This window comes from Neopelma chrysocephalum, unplaced genomic scaffold (assembly GCF_003984885.1).
Source record: "Neopelma chrysocephalum unplaced genomic scaffold, ASM398488v2 Primary Assembly neopelma1_74, whole genome shotgun sequence".
Lineage (NCBI taxonomy): Eukaryota > Metazoa > Chordata > Aves > Passeriformes > Pipridae > Neopelma > Neopelma chrysocephalum.
In genome coordinates this window covers 8,132,877-8,144,248 of record NW_020897735.1, presented here as the reverse complement: position 1 = coordinate 8,144,248, position 11,372 = coordinate 8,132,877, and the positions used below count along the sequence as shown (strand labels likewise).

Sequence of the window (11,372 nt, the reverse complement as noted above, 5' to 3'; positions counted from 1 at the left end):
GCCAAGGAACATGGGATGATTTCCCAGCAGGTTGAATTCTGTGGTGAGCTCCTGGTGTGTGGAGGATGTTCCACAGCCATAAGGGAGCTCTCAGCAGTCGCTGCTGCAAGGACAAGCAACATTTGGAGATGAATCTGGAGCTGAGGCAGAGAAAAAAGGAGATTTCTGCTCTCTGGCTGTATCTCGAGTTGAAACAGTGCTTGCCTAACACAAGTGGAATACTTTATTTTCATGCTTTGAATGCAGCTCCTGTGTGCTTGATAAAATGGGCCCATAAAATTGCAAATACAAGGCAATTTGACTACTGATGGCTAATGCATCATAACGGCCATGGGAATGGGAGCATTTAAAAATACCCCATTTAAACATGTGGCACTACCTCCTTCCCTTGCTCTACAGCAGAATAAATAAACAATATGTGTCTATTATGTTAATATTGTCCAAAGCCAAAAGAATGAGTGCACAATGTGCTACTTGCTTTTTATAGCCAATCCATTATGGCCACAGACCAACGTGGGAATGAGAAAAGGGGGAATCAACAGCTCCTTTCCTTTGAGGAAAGGCTCCTTTTGTTTTACATCTCCAGGTGAATTATTTTCCAGGAACTTTCTCCATTACCCAACTTTGCCCCCCTGGAAGTGTTCCAGGCCAGGTTGGATGGGGCTTGGAGCAACCTGGTCTGGTGGAAGGTGTCCCTGCCCATGGCAGGGGGTGGGATGAGATGGGCTTTAAGGTCCCTTCCAACCCAAACCATTCTGGGATACCAGGATTCAAAGAGGGCAGGGGTGGGAGCAGGACCTGTGTTCTCCACAGTCTGTGTCTCTCCTGGGCTGATTTCTTCCCTTGCAAGGACTCCAAAGAGCTTATTCCAGACCAACCAGTCCCGGCAGAACGGGAACATCCAGCTCAGGAAAGTCCACACCAACAAACCCGTAATACCTTTTAAATTGTCTGTGAGTGGGAGGAAGAAAAGAGAGTGAAAATCACACATAATCCCCCTTCCTCCCCCCAGCTTTTCCTGGGCAATCACAGAATTTAGCAGGACAACTCCTGTGGGATGCTCCATCATGTCATCCACGACTTGTGTATCGACTCCCTTTTCCTGCTGCTGCCGAGTGAAGAAATATGAGAACGGGAGGGATAATGAAGCAGACGTTTTCTCCAAATCAAACCCATTCTCCCTTCAGCTGGGATAAAAGGGTAAAGAACTTCCCCTTCACGATATTTCTCTCAGTAATGTGTTTTGACAATTTAATTTAGAAGTCATAGAGTAGCAAAGACGAAGTCACCCGGTGGGTGGACACCGGCGAGTTCAGTTGCCTTTGTGATGAATTGGTGATAGTCCAGAGATGACAAAACAACACAGGGGGACAAGAGGGAGGCTGGCAGCACTGTCTGCAGCGTGCACAGGATAAATTGAATGCTACACTTCATCCAGGAGCTCCAGCAGTCCCAGGCATCCCGACATAATTTATGAACTGCAATTAGCATTTTATTACGGCTCGTGCCCGAGCTGCACCAATCACTCGGGTTCAGGTTTTGCAAGAGTTGCACAGCAAAGTTTTTGTAAGTTTGAAGTACCTGTTTATTCAAATTAAAGCAATAAATATGCTCAAGAGGTGGCTTTCCTGTTTTCCAGCTGCAGAGGTTGAGAGTGTGGGTTTCTTGCTGAGGATTTTAGCAGCTCTGACAGCAGACACGTGTCCTGCTTGTGATGGACAGCCTGCCCCAGGAATGCTGTGGGATTGGTGCAGGATCACCAGCAAAGCAGCCACGGGAAGCACCAGGATCTGTCTGTGCCCAACAGCCCCAGTTTGGGATCTCAGCTGTGCCCGTCACCCAAGCTGGTGCCTCACTGTGCCACAGAGGAGCCCCCGCTCTCACCTGCCCTCTGAGCCCTCTCTCTGTGTGGCTCTGAAGCCCCACGGGAGCCCCATCCTGATGGTCTGAGGCTGATGGCTCCCAGATTTGTTTCTCCTTTCCTGAGACATGGAAACTTCTGTCTCTTGCCCCTTGGCAACTTCCCCAGCCAGACGGCAGAAGAGCCACCACTCCTGCTCCTCCCCTCTCCATCCCAGCTGGGGAGCAGTGCCCCTCTGTTTCCCCTGCCCTGCAAACAGAGGAGCATCTTAAAAACCTTTCTGAAAAGAGTGTCTGAAGTTGGAAACTGGAAGAATTGGTGGGCAACAACCACCAGAATGTCATTTCCAGCACTGGTTCAGGACCCACAGCACCTCAGAATCCCTCTGTCCCATCCAGCTTTGCCTGCAGCTGACATCCCAATGCAGGGACACGCAGATCTGTTGTACAATTTAACTCCAGAATCGCTCTGAAAGGCCCCCGACTGTGCTCCAAACGACTCTGCAGGTTGTTATAAATATACAAAGCTTTTTGTGGGGATATTCATGAAATTCTATCACCGCTTACCGGGGCTGGTAATGGCCTTGTTTATGTATGGGCTCTATACCTGGCTTTGCAGCCTCTCCAAACACAATTCCATTACGCTGTTTAACTGCTCTATCAGTGCAGTACTTAGCTCTCCCTGCTTCCCAGCACAGCTCCTTAATGGCCAGGGAAGGTATTAGGCGCTGCAGTTTGTGAGTATTCAAAAGAAAGTTCAAATCTCACGATGTCTTTATTTTAAAATTCATGGAATTTCTAAGTACCAACTTCTAAGCCATGACCAAATAGTCATTTCTTTCTTAAACAATCTTTTTTCCCCCTCCTCCTTCTCCTCCACCAGTTAACTTGCTCTCTCCCCAGCAGGACCCGCAGCTCTGCAGGTGCCAGTCCCTGCCTGTGCCACTGCAGGGTCACCAACACCCTGGGGGTGCCCACCAGCTCTTTGATGCCCAAGAGCAGCCACAGCCCTCATCAACCAGGGGGGCATTGCTCTGGGGGCACTGGGGTGGTCGCTTTGGGGGTTTGAAGGCAGTGTGGGGCAGGGGACCAGCCGTGCCCTGCCCGGGGAGCGCTGGGTGGGCAGCGACCAGGGGAGAAGATCAAGGGGGAAAAGGGAATTAGAATTCAGGGGATATTTAAAAGGATGTGCAGTCCCTGTGAGAGAAGGGCAGCAGGATCAGGCCACTGGGGGTGGCAGGGGCAGGAATCATCCCTGAAGTCATCCCTCATCCTCAGCTGTGATGGGGTGACCCGGCTGGGCAGTGCCACCAAAGCTGCTCCAGCACCACCACCCCTGCAGCCTCCCAGCCCCAAACCCTTGCCATCAGTACATCAGCCCTTTCCCTTTTGGCACTGCACGACCCAGTTCCCAGATTTCTTTCCTAAACTGAGAAGAAAACCCTTTCAACCCCGTATTTGAAGTCCCACTTCCCACACAGGAATGATGAATCCCCACATCCCCCCCCCCCCCGCCACATCCATCAGGTGCCGTTTAACCTGAGACTGTCACCGTGGCATCTGGGTGGCAGGAGGCAGCCGGGAGGATTTGCCTTCTCTTTTTTTCCAGCTGATCCAGAGCGTTTTCTCATTTCCTCGTGTGTTTTGGCAGAATGTCACAATTTAATTGTTGGAAACAAGAGCAGGAAATATTAGCAGCACTGGCACAATAGGATTTTAATTTAGCTTCAGGACAGAAATGGGGCTCTAGCAGAGTGCCAGGCTCCAGGATTGCCTGTGAGTACAAGGAGCCTGGAGTTTGCCTAATAGTTTGCACAACTGGGGTAATTCTGCAGGGATGTGAGGGACTTAATTGGGCTCATGCTTAAACATCCTCGTAATGCGAGGCACACTGCGTGCTCTCAGCATCATTATTAAACAGCCCATTTCACTTTTTAATGATCATCTTGGATCACTGTAGCAGTGATCAGCAAATAATCCTGGACAAATAAACATCTGTCTTCAGTGTTCCCACAGCCAGGGCTGCCATTGGGCTCTGAGTGAGCAGGGACAGCCATGCCCCCAGCCCCAAGGGAGCCCCCAGTAGCTCCCCTCTGCCCAGTGCCCTTCATCTCACTGGTGGGCTCAGAGGTCAGGGTTGCTCCTCAGCACCAGGAACCCCTCGGGACACCAGAGTGTGCCCCAAACACCACAGGGCTGCTCACCCAGGGGGGGTGTCACCGCCCTCCTTGACACTGAGGTAAAATACGGGGCATCCCTGAATTATTCACTCGGTGAGAGGGGCTCTCAGGATGGTGTGTTGCTGTTCTGCAGTGTAATTAATAGTCTTTAGATTAAATATGAAATCATTCCTCGTCATTAATAATTTAGCCGCAGCGTGGCGATCGTTAGAGAGCAGCAGCACTTCATATTCCTCTCCAGTCTGTTGCCTGGAACGCTTTGGGGGAAGCCGGCTGCCCTTCCATCCATCTCAATTACAGCTCCTGGCTGCTCATTTCCTCCTTGAACATTGTTTTGCCAAGGTGTAAAACTCTTCCGCTGCTCCCGAGCCGGTGCTGAGCTGTGTCCGCGTGTCCTGGAAGTGAAACAGTGTCCGTGTGTCCTGGGAGTGAGGGGTTGGTGCTCCACACCCACAGTGACCTGCTGTGGGGTGGAGGTACCAACCTCTGGCACTTCCTAAGATGTCTGTGCTCAAGTGCCATGGGTTTTTGGGTTGGATTGGGCTCAAATGGATCTTCCACCTTCCTCTGTGTGGGCCTCAAGGAGGGTCTGAGACAGCAGAGGGAGGAGGAGGGATGGAGGCACCTGCACTGCCACCCTGCCACAGCTTTTGCCACCATACCAGTTACCTCGACCACCAGCACCAGTCTGACTCCACAGCACAATAGCCTGGTTCCTATAATTCCCAGAAAGCAGGAGCTGACCCACCTCTCCTCCACCTCTTCCAGCCCCCAGGCCCCGCTGCTGTGCTTTTGCAGGCAGGATGGGGATGGTGGTTTTTTGCTAATGCTGACAACTCCCATAATTTAGCTTTACACCAGCACTAAAACTGGAGAAAAAATTCCTGTCCTGGGACATCTGTGGCGCAGTTGTGGCTGAGGGAGGATTTACGTGCAGCCCCAGCAGCTCCCAGCAAGGAAAACACCCCCAGTGCATACGGAGAGGAGTAACAGCCCCTGAACTATCCCCAGCCAGGAAAGCAGCCATCCCAGTGCTGTTCCCTGTGGGCACAAACCCCAGCTTCACCTTATTCCAGCCTGACCAGTGGGAAAGGAGGGGGGAAAGCCCCATCCACACCCTTCAGTGATGTTGGTGGGCTCCCACCTGGGTGCTGGACTCCATCTGGTGCAGGGTGTGAGGACGCCCTGGGGGGAGCAGGGATGCTCAAGGGCAGGAACGAACAGCAGCCTGGGCAGATGGATGGCTAAATCCTCCTGGAGACGGGACCTGGAGGAGGAACATTTTGGAGCCCGGTGGTGCCAGGCTGGGTCTGTGCCAGCAGCAGCTCCGGCGGGTCCCTGCCTTTCTCCGAGCGCCGTAATTCCTGCTGCCGAACAGCAAACAAATGTTACACAGCTGCTGCAGTAAAACCTGGAATCAAAGCCAAACCCCCCGGGGGTGCCAGCAGCGAGGAGGGATGAAGGGGCAGGATGAGGCCGATCCCAGGGCGGGGCAGGGAATTGCAGCCCTGGGCTCAGCAGGGCTCAGGCAGCGGCTCTGGGGGTCCCGGCGAGTCCCACGGCCCCGGCAAACCCGGGTGCTAAATGTCACCTCTCCCGGGGAGCCCTAAATATCCACATGGCTGCTGTAACCTTTATGGAGCCCTCCTGATTCACCGCGAGCTGTTACAAGAGGATAAACTTGTTTGCACACCTGGCTGGGTTTTAAATAGGTTTAATTCCTTTGTGCCTCTCCGCAGCTTCCCCCGATGAGTAAATGACTTGTCAGCTGTCGAAGGCTGAACGCGGCTGCCTCCGAACTGCCCCCGCACTGCTTCCCCACCGGCAGCATCCCCTGGGGTGCCTGGGAGCTGCTCGGGCAGGGGGCGAGCTTGGCCAAAAATGAGGGGCTGGCCCCGAAATGCTGCTTTCCATGGGGTGGGAGGATGTGGGGTGATGGGGGAGGAGGGTGGCAAGAGGCCAGAGACACCTTAGGGGCTCAGAAAGCTTCTGGGGGAGCCCCATTGTGTTGGGCATCCTCCCAGGAGGGGCTGGTCCCCAAATCCCTCTCTGCTGAATAATTGGATCCCCAAATCCTACAGGGAGAGCGGCTGCAGTGATGGGAAAGGTGCTGATCTGGTGCTGACAAGGAGAGGGTGACCCTGGGGTTGGATCTGTCCCTAAATCACCCCAAAGGTACCACGGTGGTGTCCCCAGGTGGGGTGCAAGGGGCTGGGAGAGCTGAAGGTGGTGAGACCTTGGGCATCCACTCATTGGGGCTTGGGGAGCTGGGGCTGGAGAGATCCCAGGCATCATCCTACTGGTGCTGAGGGGGCTGGAGGGATCCCAGGCATCATCCTGTTGGTGCTGAGGGGGCTGGAGGGACCCCAGGCATCGTCCTGTTGGTGCTGAGGGGGCTGGAGAAATCCTGGGCATCATCCTGCTGGGGCTGAGGGAGCTGGAGAGACCTCAGGCATTCACTCACTGGGGCTGTGGGAGCTGGACACGGAGACACTCCAGGCATCTTCCCATGGGACTGGGAAAACTGGAGCTAGAGAGACCCTGGGCATCCTCCTGCTGGGATTGGGGGAGCTGGAGCTGGAGGGATCCTGAGCATCCTCCCACTGGGGCTGTGAGTGCTGCTGGAGCAGCGATTCCTCGTTAAATCGGACACAAAACCAGGCAGGGATCACAGAGTGGGTTTCCAAGACCTGTCTTGTTTTAGGGACCCTTCTGCATGGTACAGTGGGATAGAAAAACAGGAGCATAAGGAAGCATATTAATGAATATGGAAAACTTCTCTTTGGGTGCTGCGCACTCATAAATGAATCCACTTTATAGAGCCATAGCAGAGAGGAAATGACTATTCGGAGCCTGATTTATCTGCTCAAATGCTTTGTAGTACTTCAGATTAATAAAAATATTTAATAAAGAATCAAGATGCTTTATCTGTAATGCAAAGAGAATCACATCCCCTGTATTTTTATTACTGAAAAATTGGAAGCGGGAAGGAATAATGATATAAGCCACTGTATAAATGACAAAAATACCCATTCTAGTTATATGCATTGCTGTACAATCTTTTTCTATCCTATAAACATAATATATTCTTATGCCTATTTCAACTGATTCAGTAGTCATATGCTGCATTGTGCAGTTTAATACCATCCCGTCCTCAACAGCTCTGGCAAGTGATTAAATAAGAAATAAATTTTGCTGTCATTGCATTTAAAATCAAATCAAGGATCATTTGTTACCCCAAACGAACCAGTTATCCTGCTCTGCTCATAAGGAGGCTGCTGTTTGCTGAAGCATTTAGAAATGTATATATAGTAAACTCTTTGCATAATGGCTTGTACTGTAATATGATCTTTATGAGCCTCCCGCTCCGGAGACACTCGGCAGCGCCAATAAACAGCACATTGCTTTTTTAATTTAAAGTTATAGGTATGAGACGTTTCATATTCTCCTGGTGTTCATCTGAGCCTTGTTGGCCGTGCCACAAAACTGGGGGCAAGGCTTTGCATCCCACCAGTGTCCCCCAGAACCAGCTTGGAATCACAACAACCCCCCCCCCAGTGCCGGAGGGTCCTCCCTGACGTCTGGAACAGCCATGGAATCGCTGCCCCTGCGGAGAAATCCAGCAGCACCAAACCCCAGCCGTGGAGGGAATACACCCAGGAGGGAGAGACAGAGTGTCCCATTCACCAAGTCCATTAAATTTAATGTCACCACCTCGTTAATGGCCCCTCGCATTATAATGTGTAATATAAACGTACAAATTAATTGCGGTACCTTCTAAAGCTTCTTTAACTGCTGCTGGAATGAAACCTTGCTAATAACCATAATTTCAAAGTCCATTCTTGTTAGGGGATTGTGTCTGGCCAAACTCCTTTTGTTGGCTCGTTATTTTAATTTCTCTCCTCCCCAGGAATTGCCATTTTTTGACGACCTGCACGTCATCATTGGGATTTACCTGAGAGCAGCTCCTCTTTCCTGTGGGATTCCTCATCCATGGGCAAGCCTATACTGATGGACCATCTGCCTCGTGCTCCAGGTGTGAGAAAAAGCCCGTGGTGGGACCCTTTTTCCTTAGAAATAAAAAAAACAAAAGAATTTTCATTAAAAAAATGACCATTGTAAGAAAAAGGGGGTTTCCTGGGGTGCCCCGAGTGGATTTGGGCACCTCTGCTGGCTCCCAGCCCCTCACCATCAGCCACAGACCCACCACGGACCCCCCCAACCCCACTGGGTAAATTATTTGTTGCGAATTATTTGCTCAGCTTTAATTATCAAGTTTTGGCACCCATTAGTTAAACCGGTTAATTTTATTACAGAGAAAACAACAAATCACACGGCTGACAATAATGAGGATGAACAGGCATTTAATTATCCTTGTTCTAGACAGAACAATTATTAATTTTAAATTGCAAAAACTCATTTGAAAAGTTTGGAGCCTGGAGAATTATCGTGGGGAGCAGAATATTGCTGGGGGAGATCTATGGTCAGAGGCTTCATTAATACCAGGAATTCCAGGAAATCAATTCCTGCACCAGCCTCTTCCTCCCTGTTGGAAAGGGCAGGAATAAAACTAATAAACTTCTGTGGGGAGGTTTTGTTAGAAGAGGTTTTAGAGTCTCTCTTGCACTCACTGCTCTTGTGCTGCAGCTGGATGGGTTTGCACCCTAAATTAAATTAAATTTTATCCTAAATTAGGGAATGGGACCCTCTGGCCTCAACACACGGCCACGTGGCTGCAGTCACAATGTCCCCAGTGAGGATGACAAAGGCATGATGTCCCCAGGAATGATGTCCCCAGGTGGGAACGAGGAAGACACGATGTCCCCAGCTGGGGCAGGAGCAGAGGGATGGCACCTGCACTCACCAGGGCACAGCAAGGGGGGTCCCCACAACTTTGGGCCAGCACACGTCCCTTCCCTCAGCCCTTCCTCAACCTCAGGCGACCTGTAGGGTGAAGGAAAGGAAAAAATACCCAGCAACAACAAAAAAGTTGGGAAAAAGAATGTGAAGCTCGAAGAAACAACTGAAGCCCCATCCTTTATCCCCAGTGGTCAGTGGCACAGATAACATTTTTCAAAGTGTAATTGCAGTCAATTGTACTTTCCCCCCAGTGCCCGTCAGCTCCTCTTCGCTGGCGTGATAAATGTTGGCTTTTAAGCAAGAATGGATTGATTATTAATAGCTTAGATACCAGTTACAGGAACTGCAATAAAACTAGATTTTAATTTCCCTCTCTATTAAGGAATCTCATGTTTCATTCAGCGTAGGGAGAAAATAGGGGGTTTCGCAGAGATATTAGATTTACTGCCACTATAAAAGATCATTGATGGACCCGACTCTGGGTTATATTTGACTGATTTTTCAACAAAAGGCAGCTGAGTCTCCCTGTACCTGGCCCTGAACTTCTCCAGCACCAGCGAGCAGAGGGTTTCATGGAATCATGGAACCCCAGAATGGTTTTGGTTGGAAGGGACCTTAAAACTCATCCAGTTCCAACTCCTCTGCCATGGGCAGGGACACTTCCACTTTCCCAGGTTGCTCCAAGCCCTGTCCAACCTGGCCTTGGACACTTCCAGGGATGGGGCAGCCACAGCTTCTCTGGGCAACAATTCCACATCTCCAGTGGCTTCAACAGTGCTGGCTCCTGATCTTTCCAGCCTCTCTCCCTTGCACTCCTGCTCACCACTAAACCCCAAATCCCTGCAGAAAATCACTTAATCAGGGTAGGGGTGTTTGGGCTGTGATTTGTGTCTAAATCAGGAGCAAAAGCATAAAAGCTGCCTTGACTGAAGAACATAGTTGTGCATTTTAATCTCTTATAACTTACTTTTATGATGTAATTCTGAATTATGTTATTGCATTTGTATTTAGAGAGCACACCAGATGGTGCATGCAGTAACACTTTAAATTAGGGTTTCCCAAATACACATTAAATTTAGATTTAATAAGACAGTTATCACATGGGAATTAAATACCAATTGATTATTTAGAAGATATCACAGCTCAGCAAAGTGTGCAGCTCAGCCATGTTCTTGCACAGCAGCTGGAGCAGGGGAAGGACACCTGGAGGGAGCTTCCAGGGATCCTGCCAGGCATCAGTGGCCTCTCTGGCTCTTTGTCACCTTGTTGGTGACACCTTTGGCAGTGGAGGGTGGACACAGAGGGAGGGACACTGCTGTCCAGCATCACCCCTGGGTACATAAAATCACATTCCTGAAGGTGTGAAGGTGCCTTGAAGGCACTTCCAGCCACATAAACCCATTTACATCCCCTTTGACCAAGCCCTGCACATCATTTTGGGGCACACGAAGGGGCTCATCCCCTGCAGAGGGTCCTGGTGGCACAGGGGACCCCGGGGACACGGGACAGCTCTGCCTTGGGGGTATCCCAGCACAAGCCCTGGGGGATCCATCCCTATCTCCATGTGGGCAGCAATCACAGCTCAGATGTGAAAACATTTCAGATCTTTTGCTGCCGCTGCTTTACTTTTTTTTATTATTATTATTATTCCAACCAGCAATATGCTGCTCATGGACTGCGGGTAATTTACTTTTCTAATCAAATTGATTTCCATTCAAATGAATTCTCTTGTCCATCTCCATTCCAGTAATGTTATTTTAGGCATAAGCTGTGCCTTGGTACAAATGTCTAATCAAAGGGGGAGATGCCGAGGGCACCGCGGCCCGTTATGGTGAATCACACACAAGTGAAATTATAGATGCTTTTAGATGCAATAATTTATGTATTGTAACTTCTGGTGAGGCCCAGGGAGTGAGGCTACATTCCCCTCCTGGATTTATCTCTCCTCTTGGTCTGTGGCTCGGCATTTTCTGCTTTTTTTCCCCTCCTTTTTGTCCTTTCATTGAATTAGGCTGATCTAACTCCTCTCCCAGAGTGAGCAGAGCCCTGGGAGGTGAGGGTTGGGTGAGGGCTGCTGGGATCTGAACCCAGCAAGGACTAAACCCATCACCAGGGATTTGGGGTCCCACCCTGCTGTCCCTGCCCCATCCCAGCCCCAGCACAGACAGGATCACCAGGGCCAAAACTCCAGTTCCTGGCTCACTTGGCCCCGCTCCTGCAGCGCATCCCTCGGTACCTCCACGCCCGTGGCAGCCTCCCTGTACAAATGTCTTCATTGTCACCGTGCCACCGCTGCTGTCCAGGGCTGTCCCCATCCCAGTGCCACCCCAAGGAGGTGCCCACCTGCCATCACTCCAACCCACTCTTGCCACTCCCCACCATCCCTTCGCCAACCCCAGTGACGTGTCCATCCTCTGGGCTCAGTTCCAACCCATCCCTGCCACCCCTCCACCAACCCTGTGGCATTATCAC

The 11,372-nt window shown here is 50.7% G+C and overlaps 1 long non-coding RNA gene across 1 annotated transcript; it reads right to left on the bottom strand.

Annotated features, from left to right (window-relative positions):
* Nucleotides 1–2,774: 2,774 nt before the first annotated feature.
* On the bottom strand, nt 2,775–9,151 carry LOC113969827. Its single transcript, XR_003534941.1, has 3 exons — nt 8,905–9,151; nt 7,996–8,110; nt 2,775–5,307 (listed from the first exon to the last, which is right to left on the bottom strand). It is a non-coding gene; the product is annotated as an uncharacterized LOC113969827 (long non-coding RNA).
* Nucleotides 9,152–11,372: the final 2,221 nt, after the last annotated feature.